This window comes from Adiantum capillus-veneris, chromosome 8 (assembly GCF_014529385.1).
Source record: "Adiantum capillus-veneris isolate H3 chromosome 8, ASM1452938v2, whole genome shotgun sequence".
Taxonomy (NCBI): Eukaryota; Viridiplantae; Streptophyta; class Polypodiopsida; order Polypodiales; family Pteridaceae; genus Adiantum; species Adiantum capillus-veneris.
Window position 1 is genome coordinate 80,309,106 of NC_140938.1, and position 10,547 is coordinate 80,319,652.

The following is a 10,547-nucleotide window of genomic DNA, read 5'->3' on the forward strand; positions in this document are numbered from 1 at the left end:
ATGAGATGATGATTCATGGAATTCCCTGGATGCGGACATACAAGGCAGTACCAGATTGGGATACAAATCAGCTCAAGCTATCACCTAAAGGCGGGCAACTCATTGTTCCAATTGCACCAAGCAAGGAGGAATGTAAAGGAAGCAATCAACAGACCAAACCACAAAGTAATCAATCTTCTCCATCTCTTGACAAGCAAATGCTACAAGTAGCATGCAAGGAGTCATGAAAATTTGAATCCAAAAACACATCTTGAGGACAAACCGATTCAAATCTGGGTACTCAAAACATCAACGACAAAATCAAAGGAGGTTCCAAGGGTCAAAACACAAAGACGAGCATGTTCGAGAAAGGAACCTAACTTGAAATGGATTTGGCAGAAAAAGGAGCACTTATCATCTCCACAAACCGTAAAACCAATCAAACAATGGAGAGTTAAGTCTCAAAAGACTCCACCACATCATTCTCCACCAAGTACAACAATCTATCAATGGCGAGAAAAAGCTTGACAACAGTCAAAATTGCTACCAACAGCTGAGACAATCAGCGTGCTGAAGCATTCGAATGGCACAATCAAGCAGAGAGCACACAAACTACAGGATTTGCTCTTTAGAAGACAACATCAGAAAGCCTCGACATCAGAAACCCTTGAGTTAATTACTCAAGACCCAACTCTTGCACACCATATTGGTTTGAACTGCAATGATCTTCAAAGCATGGTAGAGCCAACCATGGCTATACATAAGTCATGATTGTTCAACCCATGCACACAGTCGTCCCGGAGTACGCCATCTAGGAGGGGTGGAAGGGCACTAAGTAATTAAGGGCAATGTTTGAAGAGGGAGGAAAAAGTTCGATATTAACGTATAATTTTTTGCAAAATTACCTAATAATGCCCTTATAATTAATCATCAAGGAAAAATTCAATGATAATATCCTGCTGATAAGTGTAAATGGTGTATATACGATCAAAAATTCATAAAAAATAGTCCTTTTTGGTTATTTTTCATCATTTTTTCTCGATATTAAGACTTAAAAATGAAGAAATCCAACAAAAAACAATAAAGCTGTATTTTTCAATGAATTTTTTTAATTATTGAATTTTCACTTTGCTTTTTTAGCGCATTTTGTTATCTTCTTTGATTTTTCAATAAACAGATCAAAAATTAATAATAAATAACAAAGGAGCTTAGATGGAAAAAAATGAAAGACACAGTGGCGATCAGAAAGACAAGGCGGACAAGCACAAAAATTTCAATGGAATCGAAAGATGGAAGCGGAAAGCCTAAATATAGGCGGTCAGACCTTCTTGGAGAATGAGCTACAAGAATCCGATCAGGAAAATTTTTGAGTCTAACATAGATTTCATGGCCTAGTAGGACTAACGGGGGAATTTGGGGAAAAATGGTTCGGGAAGTCTGGGTGTAGATATCCCAAGTAGACTAAAACCACCTCATTTCCACCCCGGGGGATTCACCATGGAAAACTTACCGCACCACGTAAGTGCAGGGGAGGGGGGTTTTTTTACAAGTTACATAAGCATATAAGTTAGGGGTAGCCCCCAATAATTTATCTCCTAAGCTTAAAAATAAGGGAGGGGGTATCATATTTAGGGGGGCAGCGGGGAAGTGAGAAAAGGGGAAAATGAAAGGAACTTTTTGTGTTTAAAAATCATGGCTTTCCAAAAGAGTCTTCCCTCAAACTTGTGAATCAATAGCTACCAAGATACATGCAACAACCAACACTGCTTTGTATCAATTGCTTGTTTTGTTATTATAGTTCATTTGTTGAGGGATGAAAGCTATAAAGAGCTTGTATAGATGAAAATTTACATGGAGAACCTAACACAACTTTATAACCATGTTTTTTGAGTAATTTAGATGGGTCAAAATGAATGAGTAGCTAGAGTGTAGGTTGAACGGGCACATAGTTTGAAAGTCAAACTAAGACACATTGAGGGTACATCTAGTTATGAACAAAAGTGGTTCCTTAGTACATTGTTAGTCACTATGCTACACGCTCTTTGACTAGTTTTACTCAGTTGGATCATGTGAGACCTAAATTTTATATGTAAGATAGGGGTATGATAGTTTTTTGCATTGACTTTCGTATAAGCGTAGAAAGAGGGCTCATATTTCCGAATATGAGTCGTATATAGGGGTTTTATCAAAGTTGTCCGCTCGCAGGTGGCCTCCCGTTTTGTATATAGAGTGAATCCCCTGGGATTTCCACTTGTTACCTTTGCAGAGAGAGCTTTTCGATCGCTTTCACGCGTACTTTCCGGACTCTACAGTTGTCCATTTTCAACGCCGTCTCACACGAGACACGAGGAGTAAGTTCTTAACTCATCAATGATCCATTTTGTACGGCTGGTAGCTAGTCTAAACCCCTAGAAAAATCCGAGCAGTGCACGAAGAGCTATGACCAAAAACTGACCATAGCGCCCTGTCAGCTCGACCAAATCAGATGAGATTTGAACTGTAGCATTCCCTAGCATAATAGAACCTTTCTATATCATCAGTTGACCATTCGGCAGGGGTCGAGGGGGTCCCCATTAGAAAATCTAGGTTTTTGGAAGAGGCGAGAATTTGGTTCTGACTCCATAGACAACTTGCCTACGAGTTTATATACAATGTATATAATTGGTTTTGTGAAATCAATCAAGCAAAGCCCTCGAAAAGCAAGAAACGACTCGAAGGCTACAAAGCGTCAAATTCGACATACAAGGTCAAACTGACTCCAAATGAGCCAGAATTGGATGAGTTGCTTCACGACTATGTTGCGGACAAGTCCAAAGCCTCACAAGTGACAAACCAACTCAACAGGCAGTGTAGTCACAGAAATCGGCGATTTCAGAGTCGACAAAGCACAAAGTGATGCCGATAAGACTAAACTTGACCAAATTCAATTTAGGACTTGTTTTAAGTGTATAGGATGTGTTTAGGTCAAAAATTTTAAGTTTTGCAAGAAAATTGTGACTGCTGTAAATAATCACGATTATTTACTTTTGCACTATTTTTGCTTAGAAATTGTATCATCACCTCACGTATCATGTGTACACACCTGTTACATGCCAAAAATCAAGTATGAGCCAAAATGAGCACCTATAACTTGAAAAATTACCAAAAAACGCAAAGAAGTCTTTGCAAGTCAATTTTTGAGTTATGGACCACAATTCTTGATCCAAACCACCTCATATCACATACACAGGGCCTATAAAATGCCTAGAACCAATTTGTACCAAAAAATGATGATTTTGGTAGAAAAGTTAATAATCATGATTATTTACTTTTTAGCCAAAATGGGAGAATTTTGCTATTTTGCCATCATACATCCAAAGTACATGATATGTTAAGTCCACTAGCCAAGTTTGAGCCAATTTGGAGCTCGTTTTCTCAAGTTTCCTTTCTATCTATTGTTTTAGAGGCCTAAAGCCAAAATCTGGTACCATTTTTACCCTATGCATCCAAATGAGCCCATATTTCACTCAGAGCATATATTTGGTATATACTTCAAGCCTTGATGTCAAGTTTGCAAAAAGTTAGAGAAATTACTCAGCTGTAAATAATCGTGATTATTTACTTTGGTTGCAAATTTTTGTTTGGACTTTACAATTTTGTTCCTTGCATGTTTTTATACATCTATGCTTGTTCAAAAATTGATTTGAAGCAAATTGGACCGAAATTGTCAGCATTTCAGACGAAAGGACATTTCGGAGAAAAATCCATCAAATCTGCTAACTTTGACACTCTATTCATTGAACAGGAGCCATGCAAGCAGTAGAGAGGGCCAAGAAGAAGCTCAACCAGAAAGAAAAGTTTCAAGAACTACCAGCATACCAACTGGACCCCGATTCAGTCAAAAATGCTGAGGCAACCTATCTTTCAAAAGAGTAGCTTGAAGAGCATCACACCACAATGTTCACTCGCAGATTCAAGAGCTATGAGGGACATCAGGTAGAGTTTCAACTCCTACCAAAAGAAGTGTATGATGTCACTACAAAGTCCGAAACCAAAGAAGCCAACCAACGGCTAGGACTCAGGGATTTTTATGAACAAGAGCCGTGTGGAGTGGACTTCCAAAAAGCTTACGAGCTTTTGTCCACGATCAAGGAAGATGGAACTGCACATATTTCTGACCCACAAGGGAATAAAGTTGAAGTGGTGATCACCAAGGAAATAGTGGCAGAAGCACTTTGACTGCCCATAGAAGGAATGACAATGAGGGCAAGGGATAGGAAGATGGATGGAACTTTCACAAAAGAAACCACCGCGGCCAACTTTGCAGATCTTATTCACAAACAAGTTGAAGAGCCAGCCAGGTTATACCACCAACACTTCCATTTCCTTGCTAAGAGGCCGCCAAGGTATACAATGTCAAACCATGCGGTTGCCACCACCTTCATGCAAGTCCTCAAGTCAACAACTAGGCAACCGATTAACCATGCACAATATGTCTTAACCACTTTGAAAGGAACAAATAAAGAAGGAAAGATCACATACCTGGGTGCACCAAAGGTGTTGACAAGAATTGCAGACCATGCCATCGGCATGGCCGACAACCTACCACCTGCCCAATATCAAAACACTTGGATAGTGTCAGCTCAACCATCTCCTCGAGCTATAAGATCTGCCTAGAGATCCTACAAGTCTAATGAAGAATCGGCTGAGAGCTCACCAGAACGACACAGTAGTGATAGCTCCAATAATGAAGAAAAAAGAGCACAACGGGAGGAAATGAAGAGAAAAGCCGTGACAACACACTAAGAAGAGCCTGTTCAAAAGCAAGCCCGGTTTGAAAGAGAGAAACACTCATACCAATGCAACCACCAAGCACAAGGAAAGGACCCAAAAAAGTGGGTGCCTATTGGGCTTAAAGGGCCTAGAACCAAGCACCACAATAGGAAGCAGTTTGAAGATTCCACGGAATCCTTGGAAAAGATGTACCAAGAAGCAGAAGCTTTGAATCTAAAGGAAGCCCAAGAAGCTGTGGAAAAGAAAAAGAGGTGGCAAAACATCAAGAGCAAGCAGAGGAATCCACTACACAAGGAGAAGAACAACATACTCAAGGTGATGTGTCTCCTCGCATCTCTTCTCCTGTTTCTGAACACTAGGATCATCAAATGCCGAGCCCACCACCATCACCGATAGTTAGAACCGCAACAACTGAGCCAACAAAAGAAGTAGAATTTGAACAGGAAAAAGCAGCTGAATCTACACAAGAATCTCAACAACAAGAAGCAGTGGAAACAGCACAACAAGCAATTGTCTCTGCTCAAGAGTAGCAAATAGAGAAAGAGCTAGAGACAGAAAAGACAGCTAATCCTGAACCAGAAGAGGACACCGCAAGGTTTGAGCACACAACAAAACCAGAGGCCGAGGAAACACCCTCTACCTCAACACAGCAAGATAAGGCTGAGGCACCAACCTCTACCTCAACAAAAAAAGATCAGCAGCCACAAGGGCAAAAACAACAACCGGCAACCATGACGCAGCCAAAGGTAAAAGAATCTGCAAAAACATCAAGACAACTAACACAAAGTGAAGATTGGCAATCAAATGATGAAGTCATCGTGCAAGTTAATGAATATGCTAAGCAAATGCAGGAGATGACAGAAAGACTTCGATCAGCAGCACTTGACCGTAGCTCACGGGCCAAAGAGTTAGAGATGATGATCAACGCACTCCGAGGGGAGCTGGACGGCAGACTCAATGTCATCACCAATCTAGAGCGTCTAGTGCAAGAGTTGAGAGCGGAAGCTGGACAACATCAGCTCGCAAGGGATAAGCAATAGAAAGAAATGGAGAAACTGGGTGAGTTGCTCACAAAACTCTCAAATGCATGCAAAGCAAAGGATGATCAGCTGATGGAAGTTACAAATGAACTTCTGTCTACAACCCTATCAGCTCAAAGATCCGGGTACAGCTAGATGTAGCCAATGCTTCCCTACAATACTCAAAACAAAGAATCAATGATCAGGCAATATTCTTGCGGCAAATACGCACAAATCCAGTCATCGCCTCGATCAAGGGAACAGACGAGGTCTACAAGGCATTAGAAAAGAAAAATAAGGACCTCAAGCTGGAGCTAAAATTAGAGCAGTCTCAACGCAAAGACCTAGCCTTGATGCGGGTCCGAGCTGCTGAAGGAGATAGTTGAACTCAAAAGAGTCAACCAACTACTGAGAAAGGGATGCCCAGAAATGCAAGAAGAGGCAGGAACTTCGGAGCAACCTCAGATAGAAATACCCTCAGTCTCATTCACTGACATGGAGACATAGCCAACAGTAGAGCTAAGTGGCGAGGAGAGTTTCAAGTACCAATTACAGAAGCAGATATAGTGCTCATGGTCTAGCTCTCAAAGGCTGAAGAAAATTCACTGAAAGAAAAGATTATACAAGGAATAGATGAGTAGTGGAAGGCAGCAATGGATTGGGAGCTGAGAGTACTTCATTCCGTCAATGTCACACAACTCACTCCCAATCAAATAAATGTGCAATGGCACCAACAATCCCTGCCCTACCCTCTGATTAAAGTTGAGTTGCTGCAAGTAAAAGAAAGACTTTACACCGACATTAGTTGAGGGTGCAGATAAAGACCACCCGAAGTGGAGATTGAGCTGGCTGAATAAGAATCCTAGGTACTTGATTATGTTCACAAGAGCACCTGTGGCCTTGCAAAAGGATCCTACCTTCTGTCTTGTACTAAGAGTAAGGACTTGTATAGCACATGAGGCACTACTAAAGAAGCGGCCAACTTGGCTGAATTATCCCAGATTGCCTGCTCCAGAAAAGGGACAGCCGACTGAAGAATACATGGTGAATACCCTAAAGGGCGCCATGTCATTCTTTAAAAGTCTACCAGATTTGTCATGTGCTATGTTATACAAAATCTGCCGAATGCTGCTCACCTGCATCGAAGTGTTCAATGAGCCAGAGCAAGCATGCACCCCTTGGATGTCATTCCTTGAGGTTAACAAAGGGTTGTGCTATGATGCCAGTGGCCAACCTTCCAAAAAAGTCCTCTATGGCTTCTATGCCAGGTGCATGTTTCTACCTTCTCACAATATGCTGGCATTCGCGGAAGCATTCTACACGGGATTCTTCACTTGGCGAATGAAGATATTTGCACTAATGATCAGAAAAGTGACCTCAAGGTTTGTAGGCTACTTAGAAGGGGAGCTGAAACACAGAGTAACTATGCAGTTCTTGCAAGTGCCAGATAAGTAATGGAAAATCCGATATCAAAAGGCTCTAACAACGCTTAAAGACTACCTCGCCAACCGCCAGCCCGAAGACTGCTTCAATCCATAAGGCTGTGTCAAGGGATGACACATGTGAGGAGGGGGGGAATGTCAGAAGCAAGCTAACACAGATACCATGGATACCGTTTTTTGGAGTTTTCATTGTAAAAACACTTATTATTTTGATAAATCGAGAATATTGTAACTCCTATTTTTTGGAGAAACCTTGTAATTGATGAGCCGGGGCTACAAGCTTCCGGATTGTATCAACCTGTCATTACCCATCTTTGGTAGAACTCCCTGATTATTAGTTTTGACCACCAAAAACATTGGCTAAGGTATAAAAGCCAATTTTTGTAAGTTATTAGGAGGTTTTTGGATAATGAAATACACAGCGTGAGCTAGCGGCGTTCACTTCTCTGCTTCTCACGCTTCCTACTCCCTCCCCGGTTGTCACATTTTAGTCGCATTTGTTGCATTGCAACCAGAGGTAAGAGCTCTACGCATTCAATTTTAAATTCCTAGTTATGATAAAATTAGGCCGCGGGTCGGCAACGCCAAAAGCTACAAATTACTGTGATGTGCTTACGTCAATGCGTAGAGCTCTTACCTGCGGTTGCAATGCAACAAACACGACTGCAATGTGACAACCGGGAAGGGAGTAGAAAGCACGAGAAGAAGAGAAGTGAGCGCTGTTAGCTCACGCTGTGTATTTCATTATCCAAAAACCTCTTAATAACTTAAAAAATTTGGCTTTTATACCTTAGCCAAGGTTTTTGGTGGTCAAATCTAATAATCTGGGAGTTCTACCAAAGATGGGTAATGACAGGCTGATACAATCTGGAAGCTTCTAGCCCCGATTCATCAATTACAGGGTTTATCCAAAAAATAGGAGTCACAATATTCTCGATTTATCAAAATAATGAGTGTTTTTACAATGAGAACTCCAAAAAGTAGTATTTGTGGTGTTTGTGTTAGCTTGCTGTTAACATAGCCTCAATACATACCTATATTTGGAGAGACAAGGCATTTTCAACTTGCAAACCTTCTCTTTCAAATGAGTCAACTCAAACCTTGGTGGCTGCTCTACATAAACCTCCTCCTTGAGAAATTCATTCAAAAAAGCGCATACTACATCCATTTGGTAAACAACCCAAGATAGTAGCAAGAGCAAGTACAAGGCAAATAGTGGTCATCTAAGCTATGGAAGCAAAGGTCTCACTTACATCAAATCCTTCAAATTGTGAAAAACCTTATGCTCCTAAGATTGCTTTGTATTGTTCCAAGCAGCCATCAGCTTGACCTTCTTCTTTGGCGATCCACTACTTCCCAAGTATCATTCTTTGTGATGATGTCATACTGTGATTGCTTTGCTTCCTTCCACTTTGGATCATCAATAGCCTTGTTGATGGAGGTTGGATCCTTTATAGAGCCTACAATTTCACTCATAAGGGCCATGTTGACGATGTGTTTGGAGGCTCTTCTATTCTCTTTGATCTTTGCCAACCACCCAACTCTTCATGAGCATTGTGAACTTGAGGATTTTGAGCATCAAAGATCTATTGAGCCCACTTTGGTAGTGGCTTTTACTCTGATGCTACAATAGCTTAGTTAGTTTTTTTTAATTATCATCATCAAACAACTCCTCCTCCTAAAATATAACCTGACTTTGATATGGCACATGGTGAGTTATTTATTCATTTCATGAGAAAGTGGACGAACCTGATTTCTCCACCTAATGTGGCCCTTCTTCAAATACCACATCATGATTGGTGAGTATCTTCTTTTCCTTTGGATCATAGAATATGTATACCTTAGACTCTTCACTATATTCAAGAAATACACACTTCTTGCTTTTGTCTTCTAACTTAGTTCTTTGGGAAGCAAGAACATGTGCATAGCAAAAACACCCAAAAGTTTTGAAATGCAAGACCAAAGGTTTCTTACCAAAAGAGACTTCTTGAGATGTTTTTTCTTTCAAAGGCCTTTGTGTAGCTTCAATTATTCACTGCTTTGGCCCAAAAGGAATCTGGAATTTCCTTGGCTTTGAGCATGCACCATGCTATCTTTATCACATTCCAATTGCGGTGTTTCACAACTCCATGTTGATGTGGTGTGTAAGCAGTAGTAAGTTGGAGTTTGATGCCATGCTTGTTGCAGTAGTTGTTAAATTCATTTGAGATGAATTCTCCTCCTCTATCTGTGTGAAGCTTCTTGACCTTCATTCCTGTTTCATTTTCTACAAGCTTGTGCCACACTTTAAGTTTCCCAAAAGCTTCATACTTCTCACAAATAAGATACAACCACATCTTTTTACTAATGTTGTTGACTAACATCAAAAAATAGAAAGATCCACCCAAATCAAAAGTAGACATTTTACCATAGAGATCTATATGTACCAACCCTAGAGGAGACTGAGCTTGATTACTACTCTCTTGTGGAAATGCCTTTGTTTGTTGCTTGCCCATCATGCAAGCCTCACATACTTATTTCATTTCTAAGATTTGAGGCATGTGGGCGACCATCCCAGATTTTTGCATCTCTTTTAGCACAACAGTACTAAGGTGACCAAATCTATCATGCCATAATTGAGTTGTATCTTTCTCCGTAGTTATTGCAAATGCAAAAAGCTCGTAAAAATTGTTGTACCTTATGCCCTTACCCACTGTATTGCATTTAAAATCGAAGACTTTTGCTCCATTTTTCTTAAAATGAACTTCAAGACCACGATCAGTGATTGCAGCAATTGAGAGAAAATTCTTCTTGATTTGAGGAACATACAACACATTAGAACATTGCTTAGTTTCACCTGTAGTATCTAAAAAATAAATTTTCCCAGACCCTTTGGCTAGACATTTTACATCATTCACATCAATTACATTGATGGGTTCTTATAGAGGCTTCAAGGAACTATATTGGTCTTTCTTACTAGTCATATGTTGGGATGCAGTCGGAGTGCACCACTATCTATAATCCAAGAACCGTCAACAAACAGAGTTTGTGCTAATGAGCATATCTAATCAATGATGGCCCATCAAAAATCTACCTCAATATTGTTGGAAAATTCTCTTTCCTTTCCAAGAAGCTTTCATGGTGTCATTCCACTGGTTTTCTTTCTTCTTTCTAGAGTCTTTAATAGCATGACCCTTCCTGTCACAATAAAAATAGCTACCTAAAAATTTCTTCTTTTTAGGCTTCTTCTTAGAGGTATTTGATGTAGTCTCCTTACTTTTGTGTTAGCTGTGGAAGCAGCATCACCCCTACCATCTCTAGTCTTGAGTCTTAGATTCTCTTCAAGAAACATTGC